The sequence below is a fragment of the Leuciscus leuciscus genome, assembly GCF_965113295.1.
Source record: "Leuciscus leuciscus genome assembly, chromosome: 23".
NCBI lineage: Eukaryota > Metazoa > Chordata > Actinopteri > Cypriniformes > Leuciscidae > Leuciscus > Leuciscus leuciscus.
In genome coordinates, this window is record NC_138747.1 from 26,210,266 (window position 1) to 26,220,554 (window position 10,289).

Here is a 10,289-nt window from a genome sequence, read left to right on the forward strand (position 1 = left end):
AGGCAAAGCACATTTCCTTTGCTTCTCTTGGATGGAGGTGTATCAAATACAGGTTTGTGCTTTTAAGAAGCCCCTATAGGGTTGAATCAGGAGACAGGCTTTGACAGAGAGGACCCAAGAGGTGAGGTCTATTGTTGAGTTTGTGTGTATGTGTGTGTTTGTGTGTGTAGGTTTGTGTATGAAGGAGGCCGGTGCTGGTTAGCCGATCTAACCAACATTCCCATGAGGCAGGAGTGAAAAGGATTCACGCACTTCCACTGGCCCTTTGCCACCCTCTCTCTCTCTCTCTCTCTCTCTCTTTAAAGACTGCTCTTCACCGAAGTCACACGACAGACAGACAAACACAGACAGACAGACAGACGAATAGATCTGAGCAACAGATAGAGAACTGACAGTGAACGACCACAAATAGAAAGCAGACAGGCAGATACAGAGACAGACAGAAAAAAGGACAAACAAATGTTTAATAACAAATAGAAAGCAGACAGACAGACAGACAGATGGATCTGCAACCAAAATATTTTTATTTTTCTAGTATCAGGACTGGCGTGCCTCAGGACAGCTACGGCCAGAGTGTGTGAAAAATGACGGAGTCAAAAGTGTCAGGGCCGGAGGAAGAGAGAGAGAGACAGTGTGAGGTTAACAACATCAGACTGACAATGGAGGGAACTTAAAGAGATAGTTCACCACAAAAATGAAAGAAAAAACATGTCTTCATTTACTCACTCTCATGTCATTCCAAAATGATAAATGTTTCTGTTTTTTTTGTTTTTTTTGCCTATAATAATAGAAGTCAACTTGTTACCAACATTTTTCTAAATATCTTCTTTTGTGTTCCTCAGAAGAAAGGAAGTTATTCAGGTCTGAAACATGAGGAAGAGTAAAAGATGTGTGTTTGTTACTGAGAGCAGCCGTCTATGTAGACAATTTCAATTGAATTGTAGAAATTGTAGAAATAGTTCCTATTTTGCCTTAGCAAAATGTAGACAGTGAGATTTTTTTTTTTTTTTTTTTACAGAGCTCATATCGTGTTCAACATTGCATTCATATGGACTAGAAAAGTGAAAGCACTCTACAAATGAGCCAGTATGCCAGAGGTCACTCACAACCCACAAACACCTGGAGTTCCTTGTAGAACAAACCCTGAGGTAAAAAAAATTGCAGCAAACGGCTTTAAACTCGGTTTAAGAGCTCTGTTCCACCTCACAAGTAAAAATAGCGCATGCAAATCAATAAAGTTCAACAAAGTACGTTTTAGCAGATGGAAAATAAAAATGCTCATTTGTTGTATTAAGCTCAGAGTGAGCTTTTTAATATAGCAGCTGTGAGCTCTACCAGTGAGAGAGCGAGAGAGAAAAAAACAGAAAGCCCTGCGATTGATTAAAAGTAAATGAGGAACGCAAATAACTGCCAGCTATAAAACAGCACAAGAACATAACTTGAAACAATAACCAACAATGAATTATATAAAACCTAAAAACGATTTATTGTGTCCCTGGCCACCAACAAGCCTGTGGTTTCAAGTGTATTAAAGAAAAGCTTTGGCTACATGCTAACAGCTAATAGCTGCATTTTAGTGTGTGGACATGTGTCTTGTAAATAAGCCTATGAACATGTCATGACAGATGTTACGACTGTTATCTTCCTTAATCAGGAACAGATCATAGACTAAATGTTTGGGCAATAAAGAAAATGGTGTGCGTTTCAAATAAAAAGAGATATCGAGCGAGGCACATGCTATGAGGATTTCCTCAGATAATAGCCTAAGAGAATGAGAGCGATGAGAGAGGGTTAGGAAATATATAAAACTCTAGTCAGATGAGATTTGCGACTTATCTATTTCAAACTGAAAGTCTGTGTTGTCATTTATTGATTAGTCTTCTCAGTTTTGGGGGTGAAGAGTGCAGAATTTCTCAGATGAAAATGAATTCTTCAAAGAAATACCGTGGAAAATCTAAAGTTGCTAATTTCTATAGCAAACATTTATATATGGATGCGCTTTTATTTTTCTGTGCATTTTTTGATTTCAAGTACTATAGGGACTTTCAGATTTTGTATTCCAATAAAATTTTCATTTTATACATTGTTTTTGTCCTCCGTTGTATTGTACAAATAATCCGTTTAAGAGTAAGTATACTTACACTAGTGTATAAAAGATTGGGTTTGGTAAGATGAAGTCTCTTATGTAAGGCTGCATTTATCTGAGTATAGTAAAATTACAGTAAAAACAGTAATTTTGTGAAATTTTATTATAATTTAGAATAACCCTTTTCTATATATATTTTTTTCAAATGTAATTTATAAACTTGATGCAAAGCCAAATGTTCAGCAGCCATTATACAGTCTTCAGTGTCACATGACCCTTCAGAAATCATTCTAATATGCTGCTTAATATTCTGTTGAAACCTTGATATTTTTCCAGGATTCTTTGATGAACAGAAAGTTCAAAAGAACAGCATTTATTCGACATAGAAACCTTCTGTAACATTATAAATGTATTCACTGTCACTTTTGATCAATTTAATAAATCCTTGCTGAATAAAATAATTTATTTAATATACTGGTGAGATGAATCAGCTTTTAAGAGTGCTGAATGCCACTACTGTGTTTTGCTATGAGACAGCAACAGAATCTACCCTGTTTTAGTTTCATGTGGAACTATTTTTGCTGTTGAAGCAAATATAGACCAAATAACTTGAAACACTGTAGATACTCAAAATCAACTCCCTTATTACTGAAATGTTTGCTTTCAGTGTGATCCTGCATCTATGCTATAGTCCGGTTTCACAGACAAGGCTTAAGACTAGTCCCAGACTAAAATGCATGTTTGAGCTGTTTTAGCTGAAAGCAACTTACACTGACATATCTTAAAATATGTCAGCGCCATTGCTTTGTCTCAAGTGAGTGTGAACACAGTCTGAGCTCTCTGGCTCTCCAGCTCTGCTTGCGTCGGCCCGTCTCCACACACAGATTGTGGTCACTAATGCGATACCTTGTTATGAGCTTTCTCTGACCATAATTACTAATATGCCAATTTATAATCAGACTTTATTTTGTGGAAGTATTTTAATTTATTTAATTGTGTGACTTATCTGCCAATCGTGTATGTATTCTTTGGTTATTTTCCCTTTTTCTTTTACTTTTGATTGTCTGAACTGAATTGTTAAAATTAAGTTGATGTTTTTCCACTAAACATTGCATGGGTTCACTCTCTGTGTGTCCTGCCCTGTATCTGAGAGCGCAGTGATGGTAACTCTCTGTCGGCGCGTCTGACAGATGGAACCAGAACTTTACAGCTCTCTTCTGGATTTCAGATAGGAGAGAGAATCTGCCTAATTCTGCCCGGCAACCCAGACTTGGAGCATTTCTGTAAGTTCCCAGGATGTTCTTGCAGAGCTCAAGGTGGAGAATTTCAACAGGGGTTTTGTCCCAGGATTCATAATTTAATTTAAATTTGGGGCCCCAGATTTCACAGCCGTATAGAAGGATAGATTTGATGATGCTGTCAAAGATTTGTTTGGCTTAGTTTAATGGTTGGCTTAAATTTGAACACACTTATACTATAATAAGCCCTACGTGCTTTATCAGTCAGATCTTTTATTGCAGTGTCAAATTTTCCAGAAGCTGAGATTGTAAGACCCAAATAATTATAACAGGAGACATGATTAAGAATTGTTCCCCCCAAGTGTAAATTTATATTTATATTTCTTGTCAGTAAGGCAAGGTTTTTTCTGAAAGAGGCTTTGACGCAGTCCCACTTCATGAGGAGAACGCAGCAGAAGATCGTCAGCGTACAGGAGGATTTTGATTTCTCTGTCCTCGAGGGTCAGACCAGGACAAGAGGGCTTCTCAAGTGTTGATGCCAATTCATTAATATAGATATTAAATAGAGCCGGGCTGAGGCTGCAGCCTTGACGGACTCCTTTAGTTTGACTGAAATAATCAGTGCGTTTGTCATTAATCTTAACACTGCATTTGTTCCCATTGTATATGTCCTTTTTGATGTCATGTCCTTCCTCCTATTCCACTTTGGATTAGTTTTAAGAAAAGTCCATTATGACCATTATGTCCATTACACCGAATCAAAGGCTTTTTTAAAATCAATGAAGCAGCCAAATATTTTCCCCTGTTTTGTTTGCTGGATGTGTTTTTGTATGAGTGTGTGGAGTGTGTAAATGTGATTTGATGTTCTTTGTTTAGGCATAAATCCCATTTGACAATTGTTAAGAATCTTGTGTTCTTGAATGAACTGAAGTAATCTGTCATTGATTATGGAACAGAATAGCTATCCCAGGTTGCTGCTCACTGTGATGCCCCTATAATTATTTGGGTCGTATTCTCACCTTGTTCAAAAATTGGTGTAATCAAATTTTCTTTCCAGATCCCAGGAAAGTGTCCTGATTTTAATAAAATATTGAATAATTTCAGAATTGTATCTTTCAATTTGGGGCGGCTGTGTTTCAGCATCTCATTATATTTTAAATCCACACCATAGGATTTTTTATTTTCTGTCAGTTTCTTATCTTGAGTCTGTCAGTTCATTTAATAATATGGGACAGACACACACACACACACACACACACACACACGGACAGACACACACACACACACACACACACACACACACACACACACACACACACACACACACACACACACACACACACACACACACACACACACACACACACACACACACACACACACACACACTCACTCACTCACTCACTCACTCACTCAGTCAGTCAGTCAGTCCCTCAGTCACTCTCATTCACTAGGTCACTCACTCACTAGGTCACTCACTCACAAGGTCACTCACTCACTAGGTCACTCACTCACTAAATCACTCACTCACTAGGTCACTCACTCACTCACTCACTCACTCACTCACTCACTTATTCAGTCACTCACTCCCTCACGCACTAGGTCACTCACTCACAGTCATATAGTCACTCGCTCACTCAGTAATACAGTCTCTCAGTCACTCACTAGGTCACTCACTCACTCACTCACTCACTCACTCACTCACTCACTCACTCACTCACTCACTCACTCACTCACTCACTCAGTCATTCTGTCACGGTTTGCGGGTTTGCTTGCTCATTCTGTGTGTACTGCGCTGATCTGATTGCCTATCAGCACCAGCTGCGCTGATGCGCGATCAGATCAGTTGCAGGTGTGTCTCGTTATTAGTCCTATATGTAGAGCAGTGTTACTCATGTTCAGTGTCAGATCGTTTTGGGTTGCTGGTCCTTGCTGATCTCTGTTCTGTGCAGTTCTGGTCCTGCTCCCGGTTTGCACGGATCTCCTGTCGTCGTTCTGCCTGAGCTGTGATCTGCCGGTGTTGGAGTTTCACGGCGCGTCATCTCTCCTCTACCCTGCTTGGATTCTACTCTGCTTTTCTCGTGTTTCCTAGGACCTGCTGGGTGCCGTTATTTGCCAGCTGTACAGTTTGTTCTACTGACTGTTTACAATAAACTTTGTTTCAACTCGCTACTGGATCCGCTGTATGCTTCCTGACATAACGATCTGACCCCGTTATGGATCCAGCGAGTATAAACGAACTGAGAGAAGCCCTGCATGAGATTAATGCTCGATTCGATCGACAGGACGAACAAATCACGACTTCTGGTCTAGCAATCCAGGCATTAGTGACGCAAGTATCTGATTTAACCGCGCAACAGCAACTTCTTCGAGTCGAGCCTGCCCACGCGCCCACTGCGCCTAATCCACCACCCGCTGTTCCGCCCACGGATCGCCCCGCCTACAATCCGGAGCCTCGTCTGCCTCCTCCTGCTGCCTATGCTGGTGAGCCACATCTATGTCGGTCATTCTTGACTAAATGCTCATTGTTTTTTGCCCTACAGCACTCGTCATTTCCCACTGAGAAATCTAAAGTGGCTTTTGTCATTACTCTACTATCTGGACGAGCGGCGTTGTGGGGAACCACCGTTTGGGAGCAGGGACATGATTGTTTGGAGTCTTTCCAGACCTTCAGCACTGAACTCAAGAAGGTTTTTGATCGGGCAGTTGCAGGCAAGGAGGCAGCAAGAGTTTTAGCAGATCTACGTCAGAACCATCAGTTACGGACTACTCCATTGAATTCCGGACACTGGCTGCGGAGTGTAAGTGGAACAGCGAGGCGCAGTGGGACATGTTTTTGCATGGGTTGGCCGACCGCATACAAAATGAGATATACACTCTGGAGCTACCTGCAACATTGGATGGATTAATTGATCTAGCTATCCGAGTGGACGCGAGATTACAACGTCGAGGTCTTCTGGTGCAGAGAGGTCGAGTTCCAGACATGGAGGTCCATCCGGTCTTCCCTTCAGGTGATGCGGTCGGTCCGTCATTCGATCCGGAACCCATGCAGGTGGGCAGAGCTCGTCTCTCTAGGGAGGAGAAGGAGCGCAGAAGAGCGCAAGGACTGTGCTTGTACTGCGGAGCCGGGGGTCACTTTGCGTCCAAGTGCCCGGTAAAAGCCAACACCCGTCAGTAGAACGGAGGTTACTGATGGGTGGCATTTCCTGGGATGAATCCTCTCGAGAAGCAACGCTCCTTCCGGTAAGACTGCAGTGGGCCGCCTCTTATCATCAGTGTGAGGCTCTTGTGGACTCTGGTGCGGAGGGGAGTTTTATGGACCGTGACCTGGCACGTCGTCTGGGAGTTCCTATAATTCCCGTCACTCACCCCATCTCGGTTAACGCTCTGGGCGGACAACTCCTGTCATCGGTCACCCACTCCACCGGACCGGTGAGTCTGATCACGTCGGGTAACCACGTCGAGGAGATTCACTTTCTCCTCATTGACTCGACATTGGCTCCTGTGGTGTTGGGACACCCCTGGCTCACCCTGCACAATCCTCACATAAACTGGCGTCAGAACTCTGTCATGTCTTGGAGTGAGAGCTGTCATGCGTCTTGTTTGGTGTCTGCGTGTTCTTCTGTGTCTTGTTCTGTGTTGCAGGATGAGCAGGCAGATCTGTCTAACGTGCCCGGGGAGTACCTCGACCTGAAGGAAGTGTTCAGTAAGTCCCGGGCTGCTTCTCTTCCTCCGCACCGTCCCTATGACTGTGCTATAGACTTATTGCCAGGTACGTCTCCGCCTAAGGGCAGATTATACTCTCTTTCCACTCCGGAGAGGGAGGCCATGGAGAAATATATTTCTGATTCTCTGGCAGCCAAACTCATCCGTCCTTCCTCTTCTCCTGCAGGGGCGGGATTCTTCTTTGTGGGCAAGAAGGACGGTTCCCTGCGTCCTTGTATTGATTACCGAGGGCTGAACAGCATCACGGTAAAGAATACTTATCCTTTGCCGCTGATGTCTTCAGCTTTCGAGAGGCTGCAGGGCGCTTCTTTGTTCACAAAGTTGGATCTACGTAACGCCTATCATTTGGTCCGTATCAGGAAGGGGGATGAGTGGAAAACCGCGTTTAACACCCCCAGGGGGCACTTTGAATACTTGGTTATGCCTTTCGGCCTTTCCAACTCCCCCGCGGTTTTCCAGGCACTCGTCAACGACGTGCTGAGAGACATGGTAGATCAGTTCATATATGTTTACCTGGATGACATATTGATTTTTTCTTCGTCTCTCCAGGAACACGTTCAGCACGTCAGACGAGTGCTTCAGAGGCTGTTGGAGAATGGGCTTTTTGTCAAGGCGGAGAAATGCGCTTTTCATGCACAGTCTGTTCCTTTTTTAGGATACATCGTGTCGTCTGAGGGGGTGCGCATGGATCCCGACAAGATTCAGGCAGTGGTTAATTGGCCAACTCCAGATTCCCGCAAGGCCCTGCAGAGGTTTCTGGGCTTTGCCAATTTTTACCGGCGTTTTATTCGCAACTATAGCCAACTAGCCGCGCCTCTGACAGCCTTGACCTCCACCATGACGACTTTCAGGTGGTCTAGTGCAGCTGAAGTTGCATTCGCCAAACTCAAGGACTGCTTTGTTTCAGCCCCCATTCTTGTCGCCCCTGATTCCTCTCGTCAGTTTGTGGTGGAGGTCGATGCGTCAGAGGTGGGGGTAGGTGCGGTTCTCTCTCAGCGCTCCTCCGTGGACGGCAAGGTTCATCCGTGTGCTTATTATTCTCATCGTTTATCTTCCGCCGAACGTAATTACGACATTGGTAATAGAGAATTGTTGGCAGTCAAGTTAGCCTTGGAGGAGTGGCGTCATTGGTTGGAGGGTTCGGGGGTACCTTTCATTGTTTGGACCGACCACAAGAATCTTGAATACATCAGATCCGCCAAACGACTTAACTCTAGGCAGGCTCGGTGGGCACTTTTTTTCGGTCGGTTCGATTTTTCCATTTCCTATCGTCCAGGTTCCAAGAACATCAAACCTGACGCATTGTCTCGCATTTTTGACCAATCTGAACGCCCGGTTTCTCCCGAGTCCATCGTTCCACGTAATTGTGTGGTTTCAATGTTGACCTGGGAGATCGAGTCGAAGGTCCGCATGGCCTTAGATGGGGTAGTGCCTCCGCCCGGATGTCCACCAGGTCGTTTATTTGTGCCAGAGAAATTGCGGTCCAACGTCATCCGGTGGGGTCATTGTTCCAAGGTGGCTTGTCATCCAGGAGTCAATCGTACCATTTTTCTCATTAAGCAACGGTTCTGGTGGCAAACTATGGCTCGCGACACTCGTCGTTTTGTATTGGCCTGCTCGGTCTGTGCCAGTTGTAAGTTGTAAGCAATATGTAACCCTGGTCACATATTGCGCTAGATTTCGTGACAGGTCTCCCTGCCTCACAGGGCAACACAGTGGTTTTAACCGTGGTGGACAGGTTCTCGAAAGCTACGCATTTCATCCCTCTGCCCAAATTACCATCAGCCAGAGAGACAGCGGTTGCTGTCATAGACCACGTGTTTCGTATCCATGGCCTCCCGACAGACGTGGTCTCTGACAGGGGTCCCCAGTTTATATCCAAATTTTGGAGAGAGTTTTGTCGGTTGCTGGGGGCGAATGTCAGTCTTTCTTCTGGGTTTCATCCCCAGAGCAACGGTCAGACGGAGAGGGCCAACCAAGATTTGGAACGAGGTTTGCGATGTTTAGCGTCACAGAATCCGTCCTCTTGGAGTCAGCATATCTCATGGGTTGAGTACGCGCATAACTCATTACCAGTGTCGTCCACGGGCCTATCTCCGTTTGAGTGTAGTTTAGGGTACCAGCCACCAATTTTTCCTAGTCTGGAATCTGAGATCGCGGTCCCCTCTGCCCACGAATTCGTCCAGGGGTGCAGAGACATCTGGAGAACGGCCAGGGAGACCCTTCTCCGGGTGGGTTTGCGCACTAAGGTCCAGGCTGATCGCCACCGGTCGAGACCTCCCGTCTACGTCGCTGGTCAAAAAGTGTGGCTTTCATCTGCTGATATTCCTCTCCGCTCCGTTTGTAGAAAATTAGCTCCTAAATTCATCGGCCCGTTTACCATCACCAAGATCCTTAGTCCGGTGACGGTCCGCCTCAAACTTCCTCCGGCGTACCGGAGGATTCACCCCGCCTTCCATGTATCTAGAATCAAGCCAGTTTTTCGTTCAGCTATTAATCCGCCTGTCCCGGTTCCCCCACCGCCGCGAATCGTAGATGGGGAACCAACCTATTCGGTTAATCGTATCCTGGACTCAAGGCGGAGGGGACGTGGATTCCAGTACTTGGTGGACTGGGAAGGTTACGGTCCGGAGGAGAGGAGTTGGGTTCCTGCCCGGGACATATTGGATCATTCCCTTATCGATGATTACAATCGCCAGGTAGGACCCTCTGAGAGCGTCGGGTGACGCTCCTAGGGGGTGGGGTAATGTCACGGTTTGCGGGTTTGCTTGCTCATTCTGTGTGTACTGCGCTGATCTGATTGCCTATCAGCACCAGCTGCGCTGATGCGCGATCAGATCAGTTGCAGGTGTGTCTCGTTATTAGTCCTATATGTAGAGCAGTGTTACTCATGTTCAGTGTCAGATCGTTTTGGGTTGCTGGTCCTTGCCGATCTCTGTTCTGTGCAGTTCTGGTCCTGCTCCCGGTTTGCACGGATCTCCTGTCGTCGTTCTGCCTGAGCTGTGATCTGCCGGTGTTGGAGTTTCACGGCGCGTCATCTCTCCTCTACCCTGCTTGGATTCTACTCTGCTTTTCTCGTGTTTCCTAGGACCTGCTGGGTGCCGTTATTTGCCAGCTGTACAGTTTGTTCTACTGACTGTTTACAATAAACTTTGTTTCAACTCGCTACTGGATCTGCTGTATGCTTCCTGACACATTCAGTCAGTCACTCGGTCAGTCTCTCAGTCACTCACTAGGTC

The 10,289-nt window shown here is 45.2% G+C and overlaps 1 protein-coding gene across 1 annotated transcript in view; it reads right to left on the bottom strand.

The window, feature by feature from the left end:
- Window positions 1-10,289, bottom strand: part of ptprga (protein tyrosine phosphatase receptor type Ga) — a 259,858-nt gene that overhangs the window by 64,283 nt on the left and 185,286 nt on the right. The gene's annotated exons all lie outside the window — the stretch shown is intronic.